The sequence below is a fragment of the Epinephelus moara genome, chromosome 16 (genome assembly GCF_006386435.1).
Source record: "Epinephelus moara isolate mb chromosome 16, YSFRI_EMoa_1.0, whole genome shotgun sequence".
In the NCBI taxonomy this organism is placed as follows: Eukaryota; Metazoa; Chordata; class Actinopteri; order Perciformes; family Serranidae; genus Epinephelus; species Epinephelus moara.
This window is the reverse complement of record NC_065521.1, coordinates 7,920,986-7,928,478: the sequence shown is the minus strand read 5'-3', so window position 1 is coordinate 7,928,478 and position 7,493 is coordinate 7,920,986. Positions and strand designations below refer to the sequence as shown.

The window sequence follows — 7,493 nt, the reverse complement described above, 5'->3', positions numbered from 1 at the left end:
AGACTGACAGGTCTGATGTCTTATTCACTCAGCAGCTGACTTGTTGAATGATGGCGAGTGGATTTAATAATAGTGATAATAATGATGATGATAATAATAATGATAATGATGCTCATCACAGTGACAGTGGCAGGGCTACAGACCGTTCTTTAATTGCCACAAACTTCGGCAAATGATCAGCAAATATAATGTGACTTGGGATGTACACCAAACGCTGGCTCCGTTATGCAGCAGATCCAGCTGTGTTGCCCATAGGTGCCGCCATCATCAGAAAAGTATGTCGCTTTACGTGACGCTTCAGAGTAAGGCCGTCTCATGTCTCAAATCAGCAAATGGGAATAGCTCAATTAAACTAAAAAATGGCACTTCTCCTAGATTTGAGTTAAAATGTGCGATACGTCAAGGATGTCCTATTAGTCCTGATTTATTTTTGCTATCCACCCAATTATTAGCTAGTCATATCAAAGCTAGTGGCCTAAAAGGCATATCAATCACAGATAAGGAAATCATTATCAGCCAACTGGCTGATGACACGACCCTTTTTTTACAGGATTCCTCTCAAGTCAAAAACTGTGCGTTGCCGTCTCTCTGTAATATTCCAATTAAGGAAAGAGTCACCTATCTGGGGATAGTTATAACAAAAAACCAGAAAGACAGATGTAAATTGAATTTTATCCCGATTTTAGAAAGAACCAAAAAAAAAAAACTTAATCAATGGCTTCAAAGAGACCTATCATTAAAAGGTAGAATACTACTCTCTAAGGCAGAAGGCATATCCAGGCTTATCTACGCTGCTATTTCCTTAGATGTTGATAAAAAGATTAGCAAAGAGATTGACCAGTTACTTTATAACTTTATTTGGAAGAACAGAACTCATTATATTAAAAAATCTGTCTTAATGAATCACTATAATAACGGTGGCCTCAACTTTCTTGATTTTAATACACTAAACAACACATCCAAGGTTAATTGGATCAAGCGCTATTTAAAAGAACCTACCTCTGTTTGGAATATTATTATGTTTTCTGATTTGGGTGGTCTGAAGTTTCTTCTACTTTGTAATTATAATGTTGATTGGATAATCAATCAATCAATTTTATTTATAAAGCCCAATATCACAAATCACAATTTGCCTCACAGGGCTTTACAGCATACGACATCCCTCTGTCCTTATGACCCTCGCAGCGGATAAGGAAAAACTCCCCAAAAAAACCCCTTTAACGGGGAAAAAAAACGGTAGAAACCTCAGGAAGAGCAACTGAGGAGGGATCCCTCTTCCAGGACGGACAGACGTGCAATAGATGTCGTACAGAACAGATCAGCATAATAAATTAACAGTAATCCGCATGACACAATGAGACAGAGAGAGAGAGAGAGAGAGAGAGAGAGAGAGAGAGAGAGAGAGAGAGAGAGAGAGAGAGACAGAGAGAGAGAGAGAGAGAGAGATGCAGGTAATAACAGTAGCTTACAACAACATTATTGAAAGTAATAATATTATAGTTATAGTTCTGGCTACTGTGGTACAATATGGATACCTGTCTTTCTCTCAAATTTCCATAGGCAAATGCTGTTGGCCTGGTCCCTTATTTATAAGCACAATTTTTCTCCTAATAGATATTTTATGGAACAATAAGGATGTTTGTTACAAAAAGAAATCTTTATTTTTTGACAGTTGGTTCAGGAATGGTATTGTGCAGATGAATCAACTTTTCAATAAGGAGGGAAAGCTTTTTGGTTACCAAGAATTTCTTTGTCATTATAAGATCCCTGTGACCCCTAAAGATTTTGCTGTGGTTTTTGATGCCATTCCATCTGGTGTTGTTATGCTGTATAAGGGTTATACCTTTCCTCCTCCTATTACGACACCTTTGCTTGATCCAGTTGACACACCTATAGGGAAAATATGTTTTCAACCAGTGTCCTGTAAAAATAACAAAAAAATCCGCACTTTATTCCAAACTGATTGTATCTCTGTCCCATATGTAACTGCAACCTGGAATAAGCATGTTCAGGACTTATGTACTTTGTTTGAATGATGTATTATTTGGCTTTACAAATTATAGGAGAGATTTAGACAATGTAATCTCATCATATTCCTGGCCAAGTTTTATATTCATAAATGTAAGGTGTTGAAAATCAAACCTTCCTTTTGTACCTTTAAAAAGGAGGCAGAGTCCTACATTAAAACACTGTCCACCTCTTGCAATAGAAAAACTGTGAAAACGCTGAAGCTGTGCTCCAAATTGAATGTACAGTTATGATTGTAATATATATATTTTTAATATTCTGTGCACCATTTTTATTTCATATTTGTGTTTTGTTTGTAACCCCTGGCGTTGTATATCTGCTTGTTTCATTATTTTCTTATTACTACTCATGTTTCAAAACATGATATTTGTGTACATGATGCTGATGTTGAACAAATAAAGTTTATTGAAAAAAAAAAAGTCTCAAATCAACAATCCTCGCTCCTAACTCCTGACTCCTTAAATGTTTTCCTAAGTGGGAGGGACTAAACAGTTAGATAAGGTGGCTAGATACGGTGGTTAGCAGTAATTTAAGAGACCTGGGATGGACCCTTGGGCTGCAGCCCAGGCTCTTCGCCGTACGTGAAGAGCCTGGTGACGCGAGGCTACGTTTTGTTAACCCATTTTTGGTGACGCTTTTATACTGAAATGTACGACCCGGAAGTTCTGTTGTTTTTCTGACGAAGTGAAAATACAGGAAAACACAAGCCGGGGACTTCTGTGAACTCAAGGTAGGAGCAAAAACAGAGGGCCTTTTTTTTAGTTTGTTATCGACGATAATATTTGTTTCTATGAAAACCGAAACCTCATTGTTTCATGGCGTTGGTAACTTTAGCTAAGTCCGTGTTAACTAGTTTCTACAGCATGTCGAGTGGAGAGCTACAAATAGTTTATTGTGACGCATGTGTTCGTTGGAACATCTAAGCAAAATTGTGTTAAAAAGTGATGGACGTCAAGAACGAGACGATCTATCTTCTCCTTCACGTCATACGTTATTTTCTAGATAACGTTAGAAAGACATTAATGTTGAATGTGACGTTGTTTATAACCCAAAGCAACTTAAACGTGAGACCTGTAAGCCAGTTCAGTTTACCCAGGTTATCTTCTAGTTATCTGGTTTGACTAACTCTAACACTGTCTGTCTTCAACATTTTCAGTCAACCCTGGGTTTTCCTATCCAGCCACCAGCGCGTTCGTGCAAAAGACTCAGGGCTCCAGTCTACCTTTTTCTAGTAGCACTGTAGCCCCTAACTGAAAACTTTAAGCAGCACAAGCAGAAAGTTTAGGGGTCCTGCAACGCAGCCATTTTAACTGTATCATTAACTATATGTAGTCTGCTGTATATAAACACAGGGCTGTTTTAATTACTGAGGTATTTAGCATCACAGATAGGCTACTTGTGGTCAGTGGGGTGTGAGGATTCTTAAAATAACATCTGTACAGATGTGAGGCCCTGACTGTATCTGACTGATCTTTAATGAAAGCTGTTGTCTTGTTTTATTTTCCTCTGAAAACATTAACCTTATAGTCAAACATAATTTTTTTAGCCTATGTAGTCCAGGGGACAACAACATAAATTATAGATCGCCTGTAAAGCATGCTTAGCGTGCTTAGGGCTCCAAATCCACAATTCATCTAGTCCACAAGGGACCTCAAGTGGACTTTCTTTAGACTGCCAGAGAGTCCGCTTGGGGTGCAGACTTCACTGATTAAATAACCCACATTTCATTGCAATACAGACGTGACGTTGTGGGTTTTTGAACTGCCGAAAAACCTTATGATTGTGTAAAATAGTTATTGATAGTTAGGTCTATTAAAATGTTACTTGAATCGTGTAGACCAGGAGTAATATTCATCCGCATCATGATACAGGGATATGTTTAAGTATAGACTGTAGAGGGAATGAAAATGCATTTTATTATTGGCGTCTATTAGGCTGCGCAGTCTAATAGGCTGGAAAAATTGTCAGAAAAACAACAAGAGAAGGCTTCTAATGTAAGTAATGCCCAGTTTATTGAGTTATAGTCCTGTTCTTATTTACATTTCTGTTTTTGAATGCGTGTAGCCTGGGGGGTATTCCATCAACGTAGCTAAGAATATCCAGACTAAGGTGTAATCTTGAAGTTTGACTAAATGCCAACTCCCAGTCTAGCTCCAACCTGTTCTATCAAGTGAAATCAGCTGGCTCCAATTGACGCTAATTCAAGCCTCACCTGTTAAGCCTAAACTCATGCACGCGCCCAGGGAAAATAAAAAGCCCACACTAGTCGAGTGCCGAAAATGTTGCAAAATGTCAAAAAGCAATGGAAAGGCTTTTTCTGCAGCGAGGCAAACGCTCCTTATGGAAGTGTATGAGGACTATAAGGACATGATTACGAAAAAAGGCAATACTGAATATTGCCGACAGGCTAAATGCATAACTGACAAAGAAAATTCAGCATTTCAGCATAATATCATGTTCTATAAATCCCGCATCAAAGGGACAAAATATATGTAGATAAGAACACCTGTTAAATCTAACAATTCAAGTATGCCTAATGAAATTCACCAAATGTGTAAATTAATATTAGTGATAGACTATTTATCACATATATCTACTGATTCCTATGTAAAGTTCAGATGATGCATTTAATCAAACTATTTTATGTGAATCATCGCATTTATCACATAATTGATTGTAGATTATGACATTTCCGAAATTATCAGTTTATAGGAAATAATCACATTACATTTATCTATTGATTGTAGAAAATTCCATTTAGCAAATCCATCAATTCAGTGAAGATGAGAAAACCTGAATGCAGGTGATAGTGAATCATCTATTTCTCATCATTTTGGAGTCAATTGTAAGCTCTATCCCTTATTATATCAAAATAAGGAAAATCCCCTTAAATATATGGAATGTGCTATAGCCTCCTGGGTCCTGGCAATTCATTTTTGTCCTCTGTGGAGGACATTAGTCTAACTAGTGTAACTCAAGTATTCTTTATGCTATCCATTTGGGTCAAATTGTGCTTTGAAGAGGACATCCAGCAAACACACACCCTTTTCAAAATGGCTGCCATTACGTTTTTCTCATTTTTTGCTGCCAGAGTGGTAATTGATCATTTTCTGGCAAAAGTTATGATTATTTTGTTAATATTTAATTTGTTTACTGAATATAAGGGTCTTAACTTTAATTTAGAGAAATTTCAGAAATCCAGAGTAATTTTAACCTTTTCAAAATACACCTTTTATTCATTGTCCTCTGTAGAGGACATCAGGATTTAGTACCCCCTGTTTTTTTTAACCAATTTCCATGATTCAGCAGGCAGAAGGCCATTAAAGGGAATGACGTTTTTTTTTCTCATAATTTCTAATACATTTTAAAGGTTAGTGTGAAAGCAGAAATTTGGCTTGGAGTGAGACTCTGAAGTAATGTGTATGCAAGAATTTGGAGGTTTATTGGAAAATAAGAACACCTTAGGTGAACGTACATTCCCATGCATCTATGGTAGGATACTACCTAAAAGGAGGATTTCGAGAAACTTCTTGCTCTATTTCCTTTAAACAATGACAGTTCTTGCTGAGAGTGTATTCACACATACAATAGTATCTATAAAGCTTCACTCCACTGTTCTTTGCCCTTCCTAGGCCACCACACACAATAAAATATACCTGGTCTTTGGGGTCTGTCACATAAGGGTCATAGGTCAAACTAAGGGGTTCCCCATCACTTCTTACTGCCTGGGCGAGTGTTAAATGACTACATAGCAAGCATTACACCTCATCACATCATAGACAGTGAGGGGTGAGTGCAGTTGGACCACTAGGCCCTTAAACCCAGTGGTACAGGGTACCAATTCTGCACCCTGACTGCAACGCCAGGCCCATTGGTATAGCTATTAAGAATACACTCTACCTTGCTACATCTATCCATCATAGTGTTAAGCATTGAAGACAGCCACATAATAATTCCAGGGGAGTAAAAGTCCTTTGTAGCTCATATATTTAGAGATAAAGCATAAAATACCCCATAGTCCCATTGTAACTCGATTGAAACTCATTGACTAACTCTGGAAATTTAAAACCCGACTAAGTCCCGATGTCCTCTACAGAGGACGTGATAAAAAATAAATAAATAATATATATATATATATTTTTTTTTTTTGGTGCAAAATGTTTCTTTCAAGTCTAATACTTAAATTACATAAAACAAATCTTGATATCAAAACCTTTTTCTTCTGGGTCCCAGTACAAAACACCTAAGTGTAAATAATAAAAATAAGTGCAAAAAAACTATACTATATACTATAAACTATATAAAAACTTGGTAAATTTAGTCCATTGGAGGGGGCTCAGGCTGGGACTGGGGTTTTTCGCGGCACTGTTTTGCGGTGTGGTGAATGCCCAAGGAATCTAAATGCACTGATATCTCTTGATAAATCTTCTCGTTTCGCCAAGATGACTCAAACCCCTGCTGTATCACGTCGTTGCCATAAAATGCCAGCAACGCCTGGACCTCTTCATCGGTCCATTTGTCGTACGATTTGTTTTCCATTTCTTGCTTTTCTTCTTACGAGTACGATTTGTTTTCCATTTCTTGCTTTTCTTCTTACGACTCCTTTTAAAAATGCGACTACTCGTCTGCTGAGTTTTAAAAATGCCAGTTATTTTGTCGCTTTCTGTTGACGTCACATCCCGCCTTGAGTATATCAAATCAGCACCAAGTAAACCCCAAGCCCCACCCAGGAGTTTTTCGGGGCCGTTCTGAGTACGGACTCCAAGGCAGGGACTTGTTTAGCCCCTGTAAAAGTTCCGGAACTCTGTCCTTTGGGGGTGGTTCCTGCGGTGGAGACACGCACCAACGGCCTGCCCCCTGTAAAATTACCCCGAAGTTCCTGCGGTGGAAAAGGGCCTCTTGTCGGGCATTATCCCTAACTTAGCAACTGCCATTTTTAAGACACATAAAAGCTTCAAAATTCACAGTGGGGTATTTACTGACGTATTTTATGTTGTAGATAAAACATTGAAGTCTCTTAAGCTTGTGTTAACCACAAACTGTATTTCAGGCATCTAACTAAAAACCCATTCAAAAACATCATTGACTTAGAGATGAGGGAACATGGAGTGCCAAAATGCTAACTCATATCTGGGTATTAGGGCTCATTCCTGGGACGCTCTGTGGAAGTTGGTTCATGCCTTTTTCCCTTCAGTTGTTGTTATTGTAAAACTGGTCTTAAATTCCATTTCAGGTGGCATTAAAAAAGTCTTAAGAAGTCATAAATCTAACTTACCTTAAAGGGAAATTTCGGTTTATTTCAACCCATCTCCTATCGTCCTAAATTTGTTTCAAGTGACTAGTGACATAGAAATAATAGTTAGCATGTTAGCCATTAGCCTAGATACAGCCGTAGCGTCAGACCTGTTAAAACGTAAGTCAACGGGCATACCTTCAAGTGCAAAGTTAGTCCACTAAACAAGCTT

At 37.9% G+C, this 7,493-nt stretch overlaps 1 protein-coding gene across 1 annotated transcript in view; it reads left to right on the top strand.

Moving 5' to 3' along the window:
- Positions 1-2,570: 2,570 nt before the first annotated feature.
- The window catches only part of si:dkeyp-110g5.4 (uncharacterized protein LOC561637 homolog), a 16,537-nt gene continuing 11,614 nt past the window's right edge, over positions 2,571-7,493 (top strand). Inside the window, exon 1 of the mRNA XM_050064691.1 lies at positions 2,571-2,758. The gene's annotated coding sequence lies outside the window, so the exon portion shown is untranslated. The remainder of the gene's footprint in view (positions 2,759-7,493) is intronic.